General features: G+C 38.9%; 1 long non-coding RNA gene and 1 pseudogene across 1 annotated transcript; both read left to right on the top strand.

Moving 5' to 3' along the window:
• Positions 1–9,767: 9,767 nt before the first annotated feature.
• LOC146476673 (uncharacterized) lies at positions 9,768–10,704 on the top strand (annotated as a pseudogene).
• Positions 10,705–18,012: 7,308 nt separating this feature from the next.
• LOC146476672 (uncharacterized) lies at positions 18,013–19,304 on the top strand. Its single transcript, XR_014865542.1, has 2 exons — positions 18,013–18,375; positions 18,910–19,304. It is a non-coding gene; the product is annotated as an uncharacterized LOC146476672 (long non-coding RNA).
• Positions 19,305–20,292: the final 988 nt, after the last annotated feature.

Genomic DNA, 20,292 nt, shown 5'->3' with positions numbered 1-20,292 from the left:
CATCAGTAATATGCTCATGATTCATTTGCATAATAAAATGGCTATCATATCCTTTCAAATTATGGAAAATAACTGGGATTTTATCTGTTAATTGAAAATTCAAATTGCATGATTCATGAGCTGAGCCACGATATTTTCCAGTAACATGACAATGATCCCTGACTTTGACATCTGATTCAATGTATTGCTTTCCACAGATATGGCAAGAAGTTGCTGTTTGGAAGTCATTTTCATCACCTGGAGTCATTTTCAATGGCTTATTAAACTTTGTTTTCAGAATTTTTTTTGCAGTATGTGACTTCATTCAACATGGATTCCATAAATTTGTAAACAGCTTTTTCTCCTCGATAATATTGTATTGGTTTGGTATATTTATCATCATAACAGCAAACAACTTTGTATCCATAACCACAATCAGTATGTTTTTAATATGCTTCAGTAAATGATTTTTGGTTGGATGGTTGGCAACCATGAATTGGTTCAGTGATAGCTTCAAAATCAGCATATATCACAAATGGAAGTTGTAATTGTTTTTTAAAGTTTTTGAAACCAATTTTTGATCCAACTTTGGGCACTTTAATAGCTTGTTTTCCATTGATTTCCAGACAAATTTATTTGTGTTTCGATAACACTTTTTCAGATGAGAAACATTGCAAACAATGCATACAAAAGTGTTTCTTATTTTTGTGATTTGTTTGATGGAACATAAATCGATTGAAATCTTTTATAAGACAATAATGTGTGTTTTCATTTTCAGAAATCAGCAGCAAATTCAAGACATCATCAAACTGTTCTTTTGAAATATAAATTACATAAGGCTGCTTGTTTTCATAACCGAATACATTGATGTTGATACTGTTTTGGGTTTCAATTTTGTTATATTGTTTGATGGAAACAGGAAAGTAAATACCATCATAATTCAATTGTTTGATAAATGATTTATCAGTTTTTTTTATTCTTTGTGGAAATTTTTCTTGTGGATTCAAATGTCTAATATGACACCATCTGAAGCATTGATTATCTTCATTCAGTAGATTAATGATTCCTTTTTTAGAATGCTGTAATTCCGTTGGAAATTCAATATATGAACTGCCAGCAAGTGGTTCATATTGGATGATATTGATAAAATGACCATCAATGGAATTTATGCTTGGAGCAGAGCCTTGACTAATCCATTTATGTATAGTGTTCAGAATTTGTTCAACTTTAACACCTTAAAAATGATTGTAAATCATTAGCATTAATAATTGTTTTTGGTTTACTGTTAAAATATCCAATTCTGGAAACGATTTGTTCACGAACTTTTTGCTGAAAAGTAATTTTCAAAGTTTCAATAAATTTCAAACCTTGCATTTGTGGTAATAATTGTTTAATAAAATGTGAAATAGCCAATCTGGTTGAATTCAGTTGAACCAAAGGGTCCATTGTATTTTTGATTCCAACTTGATAAGATTTGGTGAATCCTTGAAATCCTCTTGCAGTTTCATTAATTTCATTTCTTGGCAATGGAATTGGAACAATCTTTTTCGTTCTTGGAGCAGGGACAGGTTTATCCATGAATTGTTTTGGAGGAGGAATAATATTATTTCTTGGAGATGGAACAGGAGTTGCTTTTTTCAATCTTGGAGCGGGATTGGGGTATTCATGAATAGTTTTGGAGGTGCAATGATTGTATTTTCATAGTTTTGAACCATTTGTTTCACAGATGGTCTTGGATATGGGATTGGAATATATTTATTTCTTCTTGGTAATGGAGTTGGAGTTGTAGTTTCTTGTTTTCTCCATTTACTACGCGGTGCAGATTTTGGAGTTTGTTGATTGAGCAATAATTCTATCAATTGATTTTTTGTCAATTTAGATAAATTAGATTTGTTCATATACTTATATGATATATTATTTTTATCATTGCGTTTATTTTGTAAATTATCAATATTTTCCAATGAGGAGGCCATAGATGAACCTTTTAACAGCAATGTTGGCTTTGACAGTGATGATTGATTACCAACCGAATCAACCATGATTGGAATTTTCGTCGTGGGAGCACCAATCTTACTCCAATTTCGTGTTTGTTTTGTTTTGGTCATACGACCGGATATGGAACCGAGGATTTTTTAGCTGTTGTATCAAAGTATATCAAGCCAGTGGTCTTGGAAATCAAATATTGTATTAAAGGGCTTGAAAAAGGTATTGATGATAGGTGAGTTGGGGTCAAATTATGTGTTATTTTTGAAAATCGAAAATTGATGAGTTGGTTGGATTTAATCGATGATCATGGGTGAGTTGGGGGTCAGAAATGGTACAGTTTTGAAACGTGATCTCATACCCTCAACTGTTATACTACTCAAGAGATGCTCACAAATTGCAAAAGCTAGTTTCCAACAAAAAATGGAGTCAAAAACGCAGTTTTCAGGAAAAGAGTTGTATTCTTGGCGCTGATTTGATGCAAAGCGCATTTTCTGGCAAGATATGGTCAAAGTTTGGCAAAAGCCATTTTCCAACACAAAATGGAGTAAAACGCAGTTTTCAAGAGCAAGTTGTGTTCTTTGTGCAGATTTGACGCAAAAGCCATTTTCTGGCAAGACATACTTAAAATTTGGCAAAAGCCAGTTTTCAACACAAAATGAAGCAAAACGCACCTTTGAAGAGCGACTTGTATTCGTTGCCTAGATTTGACGCAAAACGCTTTTTCTGCCAAGAGATGTTCAAAATTTGGCAAAAGCCAGTCTCCAACACAAAATAAAGTTAAACGCAGTTTTCAAGTGCAAGTTGTCTTCTCTGTGCAGATTTGACGCAAAACACAGTTTCTGGCAAGAGATGCTCAAAATTTGCAAAAGCCAGCTTCCAACACAAAATGGAGTAAAACGCAGTTTTCAAGAGCAAGTTGTATTCTTTGCGAAGATTTGACGCAAAAGCCATTTTCTGGCAAGAGATGCTTGAAATTTGGCAGAGGCGGTTTTCAACGCAAAATGAAGAAAAACGCCGCTTTCAAGAGCGAGTTGTATTCGTTGACCAGATTTTTTTTTTTAATTTGCAAAACACAAAACTGCTTACATTACTCACAATACAGATCTCTTACACCACTAACATTACGATAACTCTACTTTCAAGATACAACTTACATTACTTACATTACAATACTTACTCAACTTAAAATACGGTACAATGCTTATTCTACTTACATTACAGCACATTACATCATTTATTGAGAAAATAATTTTTTCATCGGTTTCCACTTACTTAAAATTTTATCGTGATGAGAAAAGTCACGTGCAAATTTTTCAATATTGTAATGAAACTTAACGTAGCTCTGTACGCCAGCGAAATCGGGTTCACGTCCCTCCATTTTGCATTTGTATATGAAAAACTTGACTACTAAAATAATACAATTAATCGCATTCTTATAAGGCATACAGTTTGTATAGCCCAAGAGAACAGATTCAAGAGAAAATTCTATTTCAATGTCTGTTACCGACCAGATCCAATTTGCGAGGGCGATCCAGAGTGGGATATCCGGTCACAGTACCAAAAAAGGTGCTCTATGGTTTCAGGTTTACTGTCACAAAAAAAGCAATTATCGTGATCCTTAATACCCATTTTCATTAACAATACATTTGTGGCAATAATTCTATGGAATATCCTATATTGAAAGCTTCTCAGCTTACTAGCACTCGTGCATAAGAAAGGGATACTGTAATAGGTAGACCAATCCTCGACAGGAGATGGTAGATATTTATTCCGTTTACGCTGCACCTTAGTTGGCTGTATGGCAACCGATTTTCGCAAAGCGTCATAAGTAAAGCTGGTCACCTTTTTTGTCTTAAATAACCTATCTATATTTTGGGATTTGACCACAGGTAACCGTTTACCAAACTCTCTAATCTTTGACTTCCATGAACTTGGAATTGCGCACATAATACCATAAGCTTGTAAAAAGGTACAAGTTAGGCTAAACTTATTAATCATCGGTTGGTGACATAAAAAAGCCGGATTCGTCTACAAGATCATTGACGTAACGTAAATCTTTTTTATACCACGACCTATAAAACACAGGTTTATTTTCTATCTTAATAAAAACATTATTCCATAGTGGCTGTGACAGAAGGTCACCGGCTTCTACCGTTTCCTGAACATAATCTGCCCATGATTCAACTACATTCCTCCAGAAAGTATATGTCCCAAAAGAGCAGGCCAGGCGTGATAATGATCTTTTGTTTAGTAACCAGACATCATTCCAGTAAAGGTGATCGGAAAGCAGGAGCCTTTTCCAGTCTGCCTGATAATTTACGTCCCACACTTTCTTAACCCAGGAGATCTTCAGAGCCTTGGCAAATGATCGAATATCGGTCATCTTCAATCCCCCATCATCTACATCATTAATGATTGTTTTCCTTGCTATTTTATCACTCTTTCCATCCCAGATAAAGGAGAAGAAGAGTTTCTAATTCTTTAAGAAAAAAGGCATTTGGAGTAGGAAGTGTTGTTAAGAGATGAACAAATTTAGATACTGAGAGAGACTTAATTACCTGTATTTTGCCTATGATACTCAAAAGTCTCCAGGACCACGAGTCTAAAAGTTTTCTGACCTCCTGTAGCTGTATTTTGTAATTGTACTCCACTATTTGCTGGGTTTCAACAAAAAACGTTATCCCTAGGATGTCAAAAGGTTCATTAAATACCCATGCTAAATTTTTCTCCGGAAGTAATATGACCTTCGAGAATCTCTTACTACCCAGCCATACCGCCTTAGTTTTTTCTACATTCACCTTCAGACCTGAGCACTCACCAAAGAGCTCCAAGATGTCCAGGCATTGGGAGAGTGAAGTTTCAGTTCCATCTAAAAGGAAAAAAGTGTCATCCGCATACTGTCCAAGTAAAAATTCTTCATTATTAACAGTGATGCCCTTAATTTGACCGTTTTGTTTTATTGCATCTGCGAGAAGTTCAGCACAAATAATAAAAAGGTATGGTGACAGGGGATCTCCCTGTCTAACACCTCTTAAGACCGAAAATGAATTGGAGCAATGACCATTGTATAAAATGGAGCTATTAATATTTTTGTAAAAGGTTTTAACCCACCGCCTTATAGACTCTCCGAAATTAAAAAACTTTAAGGCTCCGTCAAGAAAGTTCCATTCTACCGAATCAAATGCTTTTTCAAAATCAATTAATAACAGTAAGCCCTCTTCGTTGTTAGAATTTAGTTTATCTATAATATCATAAATTAGCCTTGTGTTTTCGGCCATAGACCTGTTTTTTAAAAAGCCTTTTTGGGTGTGTGAAATGATGGATGGGAGAACCTTCTTAATACGATTTGCGACAACAGCTGAAGCTATTTTATAATCAACTCCAAGTAAAGATATCGGCCTCCAATTTTTCAGATAGAACTTTGTCTTATTTGGTTTAGGTAAGGTAGTTATAAGTGCGCTTCTCTGAGTGACCGACATTTCGCCAATGCTATATGAGAAATCAATTGAACGCACTAAATAATGGCTGAGGCCATTCCAAAAAAATTTATAAAATTCCACGGTAAAACCGTCCATCCCAGGACTTTTTCCATCACCCATAGCTTTTAGGGCATCTAAACATTCTTTAGCAGAAATGTTACCCTCACAAGAGTCCTTTTCTTCAGGAGTCAACTTCACCCTTATATTATCTTGATTGAAAAATGTGGCAGAATGATCAGCCCTGAATTGAGTTTTCCTGGAGGTATAAAGCTTTTCATAAAAACGCTCCTGCTCCCTAATTATATCTTTTTGGTCTGTGATTTCGGTAGCCTCCTCTAAAACTAGCTTAGGAATTAATTTGTTTGTGTAATGTCTTTTCTCCAGATTCAAGAAGTATTTAGTGCTTTTTTCACCCCTAGTTATCCAATTAGCTTTTGACCTCATAACTGTACCACGCATTTTATGCTCTCTCAGTTCTTGTAACTCATTCTGTTTTTGGGCGAGTTTCCTTTTGGTTCTTTCACCGGGAGATTCATTTAAACTCTGCTGAAGAAAATTTATTTCCTTTTCTAGAAAATTTTCAGTCTTATTTTGCTCTTTTTTCTTCCATGCTGCATAAGAAATTGTTTTACCCCGAATTTGAAGCTTAAGTGTTTCAAACAAAAGTTGGTCATTAATAGAAAAAGTATGGGGCTGTGGATTTTCTATGTCACCATTAATTTTGTATTCATCCACAGTCTCATTTATACAATCCTTGACAAGTTTCACATATGCCGGATCTGGCAGTAGAGAATTATTGAATTTCCAGAACCCTCTGCCCCTCTCCTGATGTGTAAAAATCATATTCATAACTACTAATGAGTGATCCGTGCGATGGCCAGCATTGGTTTGAATTGACTCCACTAGACCCGTTAAATCAGTAGACAAAAGAAAATAATCGAGTCTTGCTTGTTTTAAATTACTGTACGCACGCCAAGTATAACTACGTCCAGTTGGTTCCTGGTCTCTATAGGCATCGCCCAACTCGAAAGTATCGATTAAATCCAGCACAGATTTTTGAGCCTTCGGATTGTTTTCCTTTGAGTAATTTATCGTGTCATTATGGTAATTTAGCACCACGTTCCAGTCCCCGCATAATATAATAGGTTGATTTGACAGTTCCCAATTGATTAGATTTTCTTTCAGGTTTGTAAAAAATTCGGGCGAGTCCGTGTTCGGACCATACGGAGTAACCAAAGTGCAACGTTGCTGAAAAATGGAAATATCTAATACGATATATCTGCCTTGTTGATCGCTAATTACATTGTGCAGCACATATTCAAATGTATTGTTAAATAGAATAACAACTCCGCAACTTTTGCTATCTAAACTGCTAAAAAACGCCTCATAGCCCCATTGGGATTTCCACCTTGCTTGTTCTCTTTTGCTATTTTGGATATGCGCTTCCTGTAGACAATATATGTCAAGTTTCTTTTGCCGAAGCCAATTAAAGACGTCTTTTCTTTTTTTTTTCATCTGCTAAACCTTTACAATTCAATGTCCCGATCTTCAATCTGTTAATTTTATCCTCACTGAATTTAAATGTTATGATCTGTTAATCTTGCATACTTATTACAACGCAAAAGGGTAGAATTGATTTGCTGGCACAGAGCAAACGCTACAATAAATATATATATTTGCATATGTAAGACGAAAACAGATTGAGACTTATCAATCCAGAACAAGAACAAACAGACACTAAACAAACACAACAAGTAGCGTCCTGTTAGCGATTGCAGCTTCTGGCTTATAGTAATGATGTCCTGTGCTGCGACTCGCGCGTACTAGAAGTACTTAAACAAAATTTTAATAGCGACATAATTATTAGATATGCTATTCTTGAAATTAGCTTTTACTCAGTAAGACAGGCAATAACTTAGCTTTTTCCATAGTTCAACCTGATTCTTGAACCTGACCAGCCACGACTAGTTGAATGAATGGGGCCTTCTGTAGATACTTTAATTTCGCCTCCTTTTGTTGCTGAAAGGGAAGCTCCCATTTCTTCTTGAGAAGTAGGCCTCTAAGCTTCGAGAGCTCTGGTGGTAGATCGACCATCACTCCATAACCTGATCCTTTTGGGAGCTTCTTGGCTAGATTAAGAATGTAATCCCGCTGTTGCAGGTCGACAAACCTGACGATGATCGACTCTTTAGTGGCGTCTCGGCTTCCTCTAATTCTGTGGCACGCAGCGAAATTAATATTTTTCACTTCACCTGGATCCATCTTGAGTGTAGTATTGAAGAATTCTTGAATTTTGTGTCTTGTAGCTTCAGAAGTTTCTTTTAACTCCCCGGTTATACCGTGAAAAATGAGATTCCATTTCCTGCCCCAAAGATTCAGGGCAAGAAGTTCGTTGCGTATGGACTTGTCGCGCTTTTCAGCCTCTTCTATTATCCCGGGTATCGTACTTTCCTTCATCTCCAACTGCTCATTTTCGAAGTGTGACATCGCCTTCTCCAATTCCACGACTCGGTCGGTTGTTTCCTTGAGTTTCTCACGAACCTGGCAGAATTCTGCTCCTATATTTGTGTGAAGTTTCGCGAAGCATTTCGAGATGTCCTTTAAATCTTCGACCCTATAAAGTTCTTCGAGTGAACACGTGTCAGAAGGAGTTTCCGACATTTTCGCTTGAAAAGCTACCAATTTGCTTCTTTAGGTCTCTCTAACCGACCCAAAGTGCTATTACAATGTTTTTTCGCTATTTATGTGGTGGAATACGCGCGGTCTAGCCAGAACTAAGCGGAGCTCTAAAATCCACGTCTATCCGCCATCGCTGACCGCAGATTTGACGCAAAACGCATTTCTTTCAAGAGATGTTCAAAATTTGGCAAAAGCCAGTTTCCAACACAAAATGAAGAAAAACACTTTTTCCACAGCGAGTTGTATTCTTTGCGCTGATTTGACGCAAAACGCATTTGCTGGCAAGAGATGCTCAAAACTTGGCAAAAGCCATTTTCCAACACAAAATTGAGGAAAACGCTTTGTAAAGAGCGAGTTGTATTCGTTGCCCAGATTTGACGCAAAACGTATTTTCTGCCAAGAGATGTTCAAAATTTGGCAAAAGCCAGTTTCCAACACAAGATAAAGTTGAACGCAGTTTTCAAGTGCAAGTTGTATTCTTTGTGCAGATTTGATGCAAAACACAGTTTCTTTCAAGAGATGTTCAAAATTTGCAAAAGCCAGTTTCCAACACAAAATGGAGAAAACGCTTTTTCCACAGGGAGTTGTATTCTTTGCGCGGATTTGACGCAAAACGCATTTACTGGCAAGAGATGCTCAAAATTTGGCAAAAGCCAGTTTCCAACACAAAATGGAGTAAAACGCAGTTTTCAAATGCAAGTTGTATTCTTTGTGCAGATTTGACGCAAAACACATATTCTGGCAAGAGATGCTAACAAATTGCAAAAGCTAGTTTCCAACAAAAAATGGAGTCAAAAACGCAGTTTTCAGGAGGGAGTTGTAATCCTTGCGCAGATTTGACGCAAAAGCCATTTTCTGGCAAGAGATGGTTAAAATTTAGCAAAAGCCTGTTTTCAACACAAAATAAAACAAAACGCCGCTTTGAAGGGCGAGTTGTATTCGTTGCCCAGATTTGACATAAAACACATTTTCTTCCAAGAGATGTTCAAAATATGGCAAAAGCCAGTTTCCAACAGAAAATGGAATAAAACGCAGTTTACAAGAGCCAGTTGTATTCTTTGCGCTGATTTGACGCAAAACGAATTTTCTGGGAAGAGATGCTCAAAATTCGGCAACAGCCAGTTTTGAACACAAAATGGAGTAAAACGAAGTTTTCAAGACCGAGTTGTACTCTTTGCGCATATTTGACACAAAACGCATTTTCTGTAAGAGATGCTCAAAATTTGGCAAAACGCAGTTTCCAACACAAAGTGGAGTAAAACGCAGTTTTCAAGAGCCAGTTGTATTAGTTGTGCAGATTTGACATTTTCAGACAAGAGATGCTCAAAATTTGGCAAAAGACAGTTACCAACACAAAATGGAGTAAAACGCAGTTTTCAAGAGCGATTTATATTCTTTGCGCTGATTTAACGCAAAGACTTAAGGAGCAGGTGTTTTGTCAAATGTTTGAGCTGTTTTAGCCTATATCCACAAAAACTCCGTGACCGTGTTCCCTTTAAGATAATGGCATTATAGCGTATTTGTATTAAGATGTTGAATATAGAAAAAAAAGACACCGTTATGACGACATCATAATGGGATTTTATGTCAAGGCTTTTCATTTTCATTTTAGCCTTATCTTAATCTAATTACTTTTACTTCAACATGCAGGCCCTCTCGGCCTCCATTTCTACCGCAGTACAGCAAGCTATCGCGGAGGCAATGAACGCGCAAGGCGCAGCCGCACCCAGCCAGGAGACACAGTCCTCCACGGACCAGTCAGCGACCAATATAGTCGAAGAATCCTTGGCCGAGATCACCCAAGGTACTCCATCGCGTAGCGAAAACGTAGTCACCTTAGCTGAGCCTGGGTTAGACTCGCCGGCTCCGAAACAAATTTTTTCCTAGCGTGGCTGTTTCTCTTAGCAGTCGGGTGAGTTCCAAAGGCAAGGCCAAAATCTGGTCCAACGAATATCTTGATTTTGGGACTCTCCTCTCGTTTTCTCCCAATAATCAAAAGTATTCCCTGTCTCTCGCCTCTTGGGATGGTGAGACCACCCGCCCTCACTTAACTTTAGAACCTAGCCAACCAGTTAAAAAGATCCAAACTATCAACCAGTGGCTTTCGGCATTTAATATTTTTGTTGCGATCTATTCGGAAAAACTACCCACGGACACACCCAAGCTGATGAAATATTGTGAAATCGTTCGCGACATCGCTTCAAAACCAGGTGACTGGTTGTATTATGACGAACAATTTCGTTTTATAAGGCAATCAGCCCCTGCACAATACCCATGGGGCGTGATTCACTGGGAACTTTGGCTGAAGGCTGTGATAAGTTTTCGTCCGAAAACCCAATTTACCTCGGACAAGGGACCACTGCGCTCCCGCTCCCAGTCCTTTCCAAAAGGCACATGCTGGCGTTTCCATGTGGGGAAGGTGTGCAACGGGTGCCGTTTCGAACACATTTGCTATAAGTGTGGCTCGAGACACCCTGCCGCACAGTGTTCCTCCAGCCAACCTAAAACACACCCCGTCAAAGCAGGCATTTCAACTGTCGCTGCACAAGCCAGCAACACCCGTAAAGGTGGATCGGCTTAATTTCCTTCTTAGCGGATACGACACTTCTCTCCGCCTTTACTAAGTTAATGGTTTTACTCTTGGGTTTCGCGTTGGTTTTGATGGGGAACGCTGCGCGTTGCACTCACCCAACCTTAAAAGCGCTTTAGACCAACCGCAAATCGTTCGGACTAAACTACGTAAAGAGTGTGAGGCCGGGAGGGTATGTGGTCCTTTTATTTGCCCTCCTTTTCCAAACTTTGTTTGTTCTCCTTTAGGCATTGTTCCCAAAAAAGACCTCTCCGAATTCCGTTTAATTCAACACCTATCGTACCCTCAGGGCAACTCAGTAAACGATCACATACCGGACGCACATTCTTCGGTTCACTACGCTTCTATTTCTGATGCCATCGCGGTACTTAAAAGTTTAGGGGCTGGTTGCTTTTTGGCCAAAACCGATATTAAATCAGCCTTCAGGATTATTCCCATTCATCCGTCCGATTTTCCTTTGCTAGGCATGAAATGGGATAATCAGTTTTACTTTGACGTATGTCTTCCTATGGGACTGTCATCCTCGTGTCAAATTTTTGAAGCTTATAGTTCTTCCTCGGAGTGGATCTCCGTGCACCGATTTGGCGCATCCGGAGTTCTTCGCATTCTTGACGACTTTCTTTTTATTGCGCGTACCGAAGAGCAATGCTGCACCGATTTAAGCAATTTTCTTCGTATGTGTGATTATCTCGGCGTGCCCATTGCTCAGGAAAAAACTAGTGGACCATCTCCAGTTCTACAATTTGCGGGTATCACACTTGATTCAATTAATCAGGAAGCTCGTTTGCCGGAAGATAAGCTTCAAAAATGTCGCCTATTACTTGAATCCTTTTGCAAACGTCGTAAAGTTACTCTGCGAGAATTACAGTCCCTAATAGGTCTATTAAATTTTACATGTTCTGTAATCGTCCCTGGGCGTGCTTTTCTTCGCCGCCTAATTGATCTCACTATTGGGGGGAGACGCCCACATCATCGCATTAGGCTCACTAAAGAAACCAAACACGATATGGACGTATGGCTAACATTTCTGAGGGCATTTAATGGCCGTTCGTTTTTCTTGGATGATAAGTGGCACACATCTCCTCCTCTCGAACTGTATACCGATGCGGCCGGATCAAAGGGCTATGGTGCTATCTTTGGCCCTCACTGGTTCTTCGGTTCTTTTGCGGATCAGTGGCAATCCTTCAATATTACATTTCTCGAACTATTTCCCATTGCCCTCTCAGTGCGTATTTGGGGTTCTCAGATGGTTAACCGATGTATCGTGTTTGTTACTGATAACGCTGCGCTTGTCAGTATTATCAATCAACAGACATCCAAACACAAATTAGTTATGATATTGATCCGCGACTTGGTTCTAACTGCTCTCAATTATAACATTATCTTTCGTGCTCGACATATCCCAGGTCTTAATAAAACCCGGGCCAATTGTCTTTCACGATTTCAGATAGCACGGTTCAAGGAACTTTCGCCCCAAGCAGACGAATTGCCAACAATAGTGCCCGAGATTCTTTTGCCGAAGAGTTGGTTTCTAACTTAGAGAGTCTCTTGAGCTCTGTATTGGCATAAGGTTCGGGTCAGTCATACAGTAGAGCGTGGACACTATACCGTGAATTTCACGAGAAATTTTACAAGACAAAAGCCTTCCATTTACCGTTAACCACCGCGTCTTCGGCGCTTTCTATTTCTTTTCTCGACGGTAGAAATCTTTCGCCTTCGACTGTTCATTCCTATCTATCGGCCAATGGTTACGTCCACAAGATGAAAGGTTTGCATGACCCCACAAAGGCTTTCCTTATTCAAAAACTTTTGACATCGCTCCGCCGTCAGAAATCGTGTGATGTCAGGCTACCGATATCTAAACCTATCTTACATGACCTCATAAGCTCTCTCCAGCACACCAACTCTTCGGCAGCACAGCCTATACTTTTTTCAGCCATGTTTCTCACAGCTTTCTATGGTTTCTTTCGCATTGGTGAACTAGCGGCCAGGAGCGCGTGTCACACCACCGTAATTCCGTACGATAACATCCGATTCCTCGCAACCGGTGGGAAAATCCACTCTATTAAGATCACAATCACCCATCTCAAACATAATACTAGCAATCGCCCTTTTGACATTGTTATTCCTGATGATGAATCTTCACCGTTTTGTCCTGTTACGTTCATACTCCGGTATTGCCATCTCCGGGGTAACAACCCCGGTCCCCTCTTCTGTCATGCAGACAATACACCCATTACGGTTAACCAATTTAACACCGAACTTAGGCGCTGCTTAATTTTCTGTGGTTTGAATGCTCAACGCTATAAGAGCCACAGCTTTCGCATCGGTGCGGCTTGTCTCGCAGCGGACAAAGGTTTTTCTGACGCCCAGATTCGCGCTCTTGGCCGCTGGAAGTCTGATGCCTTTAAACTTTACATTCGTAATTCTACATTACAAGGAATTTAATTTCTCATGGGTCAGTCACGGGCTGCCATGCAGCTTGTCTGTCATGTATATGTAGAACTTTTCCCTAATCGCTACTTAATTGGTGGTCACGCACAGGCTGCACCATGTCGTGTTTGTAGCACTTTATAAAATCGTAACATTTCACAACGCCTTGCGTGTCTGCGTTGATGGTCAGTCAGGGGCTGCATCATCTCATACAAGGACTCTGAGGTGCGGCGTTTCTTCACTGCAAAGTCTGTCTCGCTGTATCAATAAAAATAACTAAATAAATAACAAAGAGTGATGGTCAGACGGGGGCTGCATCATTTCTTAACGTAATATCAAGGATTCATGTTTTACGCTTTAATAGCTCTCTCGTTGGTTGGTGAAGCGGGTCACGCAAGGGCTGCCACTTCCCGACCTACTTGCCCACGGGCTCTGCTGGCGTCTTGGTGGGGGTGCCACACTCTGTGGCTATTTGGCGGTTTTTTCCCCCACCTTTTGCTGAAGAGATATTTAGTTTATTATATATTGGCAGATCTTGAAAATAAAGTTCGTCACCTTTGGTGGCCAAATTTTCTCCAACCAAATCCGACTCTGTGTTTATCTCCTCAGCAAACAAGTGCGCCGCCACGCAGAGCTCTTGGTCACGCAATGCAAGGTTTTTAGCGTCCTTCTTACTGAAAACATGGCTTGATATAAAACATTTTTATGAGTTGGCACATTAAAATAATGATTTCTTTTATTTAAGAATAACACAACTAGTGCCCAGACACTGGGATCAATCATTTTTGGGTGTATGTGGCTAAGATGGACTTGGATTGCAACTTGAAAAGGGCGCCAATTTTTCAAGTGTGTAGTGCGAGATTTTGAGCATCTCCTTAAAACTGATTTTAAATTAATATTCCGCAGAGAAATCATTTCATATTTTAATCGAAGTGCTCTAACAAGAGTGATTTGACGTTAAAGAGCAGGTTTCTGGTCAAATTTTGAGCTGTTTTAGCCAATAGACAAAAAAATCTCTGTGTCCGTGTTCCCCTTAAAATAAGGGCACTATAGCGTATTTGTAGCGAGACGTTAAATAAAGAAACAAACCTATTTTTATTGGTTGGCACATTAAAATAATGATTTGTTTTATTTAAGAATAACATAACCATTGCCCAGAAACTGGGATCAATCATTTTTTGTGTGGAGATTGCTTGGATGGAACTGGATTGCAACTTGAAAAGGGCGCCAATTTTTCAAGTGTGTAGTGCGAGATTTTGAGCATCTCCTTAAAACTGATTTTAAATTAATATTCCGCAGAGAAATCATTTCATATTTTAATCGAAGTGCTCTAACAAGAGTGATTTGACGTTAAAAAACAGGTTGCTGGTCAAATTTTGAGCCGTTTTAGCCAATAGACAAAAAAATCTCCGTGACAGTGTTCCCTTTAATATAAGGGCACTATAGCGTATTTGTAGTGAGACGTTCAATAAAAAAAACCTACTTTTATTCGTTGGCTGTTTTAGCAAATAGACAAAAAAATCTCCGTGACAGTGTTCCCTTTAATATAGGGGCACTATAGCGTATTTGTAGTGAGACGTTCAATAAAAAAACCTATTTTTATTCGTTGGCACATTAAAATAATGGTTTGTTTTATTTAAGAATAACAGAACTACTGCCCAGAAACTGGGATCAATCAGTTTTGGGTGCAGATGGCTAGGACGGAATTGGATTGCAACTTAAAAAGGGCGCCAATTTTTTTAAGTGTGTAGTGCGAGAGTTTGAGCATCTCCTAAAAACTGATTATAAATTAATATTCCGCGGAGAAATCATTTCATATTTTAATCAAAGTGCTCCAACAAGAGTGATTACACGTTAAAGAGCAGGTTTTTTGTCAAATGTTTGAGCTGTTTTAGCCAATATACATCAAAATCTCCGTTACCGTGTTTCCTTTAATATAAGGGCACTGTAGCGTATTTGTAGTGAGACGTTAAAGTGCCCATATCGGAATTTTTTTTATTTTCTTATCTGAATCTAAACATCACCCTAAGAACTTCAGTGAAAAAATTTTTCGATTTGCATAAAACGCATTTTTTTTATGAATTTCATAAGACGTTCAAATTTGCCGCCATTTTGGCCCACTATTCGCATTAGTCTCCTCTCGGTTTAGCAAGAGCTGTGACGTAGATTCAGTAACACGTGACTTCAGCCTTTCTCTGGATCTCACTGAAAACAAGTCGCGGTATTTCTGCACGTTTCTCGAAAATGCCGGAAAGATGTGTTGCAGCGAGATGTGGAAACATCAAAGACGAAGCGAATGGAATAAGCATGCACAGGATTCCTTTCTTTGGCACCACATGCCCGCAAAGACTGAGGAGGCGAAAGAAATGGATCGATTTTATGCTGGAGCGGAGGAAGATGTGGACGCGCGCCTGGAAAGACCTCGTCCTTGTGCTCGATGCACTTCAATGACGAGGATTTCACAAGGCTGATGAATTGAGGTTTAAACTTAAAACGTGAACTGAAGTAGGATGACATCGCGTTTGTGTTTATCCTTTAAAACAGCTAAGCGAAAGGAAGACGAAGACCAAGAGCCACCTTCGAAGAGGAGCAGGGAAAAGCGAATGGTAAGCTTTCGATACTGAATGTTCACACCCGCTTGTGACATTCTAAGCGTTGTAACCTTCTGAGGCTTATAGTTTGACCTCACTGTTAACTCAGCCGCAAGTTTTATAAAATATGGCGTAATTGTTTTGGTATTTATTCTCATAGATCGTGAGATCCGCAAAGTTTCGTTGAGACCAAGCTCTTAAAAAATACTAGCACAAATGCTACCACTGATGTAAATAGATCGATGCGAGAACAGTCGCACTCGTCGAACACAGAAAACATTGTAAACCACGATGTAGATAAGGTAGATAAACTGCAGCAAGAATTCAACAAGCTCAAACAAATATTGTACACACATGTGTTGCAGAATTCTGTAGACAATAAAAATGTTGAAAAATATAACAGCGTTATCTCTGAAAACCTAACCACCGCAGCGGGGGTTCAAAATAAAAAAGGGCACAAAACAAATAACAAGCGCAAAGAGCGCAGAAAAAAATTGGCTAAAAAACGGATTGAGACACAAAGAGAAAAACACGAGAAATTCATGAAGAATTTTTCAAACAAACAACTTGGCGACAGCCTGTTAGCGTTATTTCTAAAGGGCTCAAATTTGTCCCGACACCGGTGACAGACACGAATTACGTTAGACGCCAACTCTTGGTAGACTTTGAACATTTCGCAAGACGTATGCGCCTAAAAGATACAATGGATTTCGTAAACTGTGGGACAGTGACAAAAAGGAAATTAACCGGTTCATTGGACAAGCTAACAACTTCCATCCTACAATTAAATTTACGGCCGAAATTTCAGAGAACGAGACAAGCTATTATTATCACAGCTCAACACGTGTCCTTCCTGCAGTTCCGCGAGAACAATGTCGATAGTCAGCGCTTCACAATTGCCTTCGAGTTCCTTGCAGCAGTAGCACTCACTGATATTTGCTAGCAGATCATGGCTACAGTTACCACAGGTACATCTACATGGAAAATAATTCGTTCGAATGTATGTGAGTACTTGACCATAGTTTTGACAGATGATAATGAAGAGCGCGTATGCAAAATGCAAGGTGAGAACTTTACCATCCACTAACACGCACTCTATTCTCCAAGCGTTTCGTTAAATCTTCCTCGAGTCGTCGCTTCTCCTCTTGTTCCTTGCGATATCTTTTTAGCCATTCTTCGTCTGCTATCGGCTCGTCCGCGTACGGTTCGAGTGTATCATCATGTTCACACGTATTACTCGTTTCGTGGACGCCATCTATCGCCTCGACTTCGACGCTTTCAAATTCGTCCTAGCTGCTTTCTTCAGCGGTTTGCTCACTTTCCGTGTCAGATAAGTTTTCTGCCATGGAATATACTTATTTGGAGCTAAGTTTTTCCTTCCTACCGGTGAATCTGACGATTTTCTTTCTACCGCGAATGTACTTTACTGAAGGTCAAGTGAGTGCATAGACTCGAGGGTTCCTGAATGTACGTCACAAGCCATGTCACGTGGCCCTATTGGGAGCCCGTCGGCATTCTCATCAGCGGGGCGGGTGGACCGCAATAAAATACGATTTTAAAGATTTGTAAAATTCATAAAAAATTTGCGTTTCATGCAAATCGAAAAATTTTTTCGCGGACGTTCTTCGCGTGATGTAAAGATTCAGATGAAAAAATAAAAAAATTCCGTTATGGGCACTTTAAATAAAGAATAAACATATTTTTAGTGGTTGGCACATTAAAATAATGGTTTGTTTTATTTAAGAATAACAGAACTACTGCCCAGAAACTGGGATCAATCATTTTTGGGTGCAGATGGCGACGATGGAATTGGATTGCAACTTGAAAAGGGCGCCAATTTTTCAAGTGTGTAGTGCGAGAGTTTGAGCATCTCCTAAAAACTGATTATAAATTAATCTTCCACGGAGAAATCATTTCATATTTTAATCAAAGTACTCTAACAAGAGTGATTTAACGTTAAACGGCACGTTTTTGGTAAGATTTTGAGCTGTTTTTAGCAAATATACAGCAAAATCTCCATGTCCGTGTTCCCCTTAAAAAGTATATGACAGATTTTATTTATTTACTTGATCGAATCTTCATGTTGTTCCCGTATCAAAATCGAAAAAATAAATTTGCTATCGATTTTTCTTCCCCTCGTTTGAGGCGGGCAAATACGTGTAGTTTCACTTCCGGTTGTGTACAAAACCGCGCAAGGTGGAAACTGGGGATAGTGGGTCTGTGACGTCAATACAAGAACGCCGCTTTCGCAGGTTTCAGGGTTTTTGTTGTAAGAAGGAAGAAAACATGGTGCGGCGGTGTGTTGTGTACGGCTGTAGCGGCAAGAAAGACGACAAAAAAACTGGATTTACATCCACCAAATTCCCTTCTTCGGTGACACAAGATCGGAAGCCGTGAAGAGGAGACGAAAATGGATTTCATACGTGAATGGAAGTCGAAAACACTGGACCCCGAGCAAGTATTCGGTGGTGTGATCGATGCATCGCAAAGAAGATTTCACTCGCATGTATTCTTTCAACCAACAGTGCTATCAGGAGCGACTGAAGCGTGATAAAATTTCTGTTTTGTTCCTCGATTTTATTGACCGAAGGTTGAGCAAGGATATTCAACTAGAGATCTTCGTTTGCATCGCCAGTCGGTAAGATTTCTCACCTACCATGGTTGAATTATCTGCTTTTGATTAACCTTAATTCATGGAAGTTCAGTATGTAAAAGAGTACATTTTAATTTTAAGTTTGACTTTATGCGCGTGGTTTATTACACCTTTGTTATTTATGTATTGATAGTTATTTATTGTAGTTGGTAGAGCTTCATTTGTGCATAATTGTTGTTGTTGTTTTTATCCTTGTCTTTCTGTACAGCTTGTCATTTGCAATGGAACATTTATAACATATGTGAAGAAGCAGCCTTCACACAGTCTTTAAACGATGAGTAGAGATTCATGGGTTCACTCAGCAATTTCTGCTGTGGGTTCGACTCCAATTGAGGTCCCAGAATTTTTTGTTTTGTTTTGCCCCTCATGGTTTTCCATTCTGATGTTTAGCTTGAAATTCACTTCAGCAATCAAACGTTCACTGTAGAGTTAATTTTCTGATCCATCATTTGTTTCATTAGTGCTGTGCAGCACAAAATTCATGTGTAGACTGGTTATTTGATTTTACTCCTTTTTCAGAATATATGGAAGAAATTTACCAAATATACCTGGGAGGTGAAAGTTCAAAGCTTCTTAAATCTAGATGCTGCTGTTGGGGAAATTAAAAGTAATGCACCACCACCCGATGAACAGCATGCTTGCCAAGCATTGCAACAACCATTGCTCGAAGAAATCTACAAAGACCTGCTCCTCATATGTTACAAAAAAGAGGCGGTCAATCAAAGACACAATTGTGAGAGCCAAATTATAAAAAGGCTAAGACATGTGCTAGGGAGTCCTGCAGGCCTGTCACTCTTGTATACTGCCCAAAGAATCAAGACAGACAAATATTACAGAAACTGGATTTGCAGGACAATAATAATCATATGTGCATGTTCATTTTATTCATTTGCTTACTTGTATACATGTGTACTTTTTTTTGCTAAAACAAATGAAATTTGCACCTTCCCTGCTAGACTCTGCTGAAACGTAGAATACTGAGAAAGCTTTATAATCTTCTAAGGAATCTCCCCCTAAAACCAAGTATTGTTGATAATTTCAGTACATAGAGAACGAAAGATACTCCGAGTCTGTTCATAGTGTCAGAACTAAGTTTCTGCTGCTGATGATGATGATGGTACAGTTCGCACCGAAATATAACTTTTTTCCAACTTAGTTGTTGTTATTTGTTGTCTAAATATTTTGACACAATGAACACACTAGGGGTATGTTTCATTCTCTATGAATCTCCACCAACCAGGCAAAATTCAGGAAATTGTCTAAAAAGCTACCTGACAAAATGCGAGATGACAATATTGAAAACAAGTTGCTTTTGGAACATTGCATTCCCTTACCTGAACCACACTTTTTATGATATTTCAAGATTTAGCCTGATAGACCTTTTTAGGCCTTTTTTCTAAATAAATGTTTTAGAATTAATTTGGAAAAAATGAAAACATGCTTATTTAATGTGTGAGGGCTTTTTTCTGGATAACATATTATTTTAAAATTTGTTGATCATTAGACAAAATTACTTGAAATTACCTTTTTGTTAAAAACAGGATCCTTGTATTATGGAATTTCAGGTATTTGACTGGCTTGGCGACCATGCAGGTATATGAGACATTAAACCATGCCCAACAAATAGTGACCATTAAATAGTCTTCTGTTTGTTCTTGCAAAGCAAAATCAATAAGATCTAGCAATATGTCTTGATTGTTTTTAATAAAAGAATTATTCCACTTGAGCTTGTTGGATATGAGATGATTAAAGCCAATGAGGAGCGTAGCGCCTCCTTGCCTATATATCATCTAATATCCAACGCAAATGCAACGCAATTTCTAAGGGGCTCCAAATGCAACATTATGGCTTAAAACCATACAAAACACAGGAATGCAACCCCATTATAATGCCTACAGGAGA

This window comes from Pavona decussata, unplaced genomic scaffold (genome assembly GCF_977016875.1).
Source record: "Pavona decussata unplaced genomic scaffold, jaPavDecu1.1 SCAFFOLD_75, whole genome shotgun sequence".
In the NCBI taxonomy this organism is placed as follows: Eukaryota; Metazoa; Cnidaria; class Anthozoa; order Scleractinia; family Agariciidae; genus Pavona; species Pavona decussata.
Note: the sequence above shows the minus strand (reverse complement) of the source record. Positions and strands in the feature narration are given on the sequence as shown.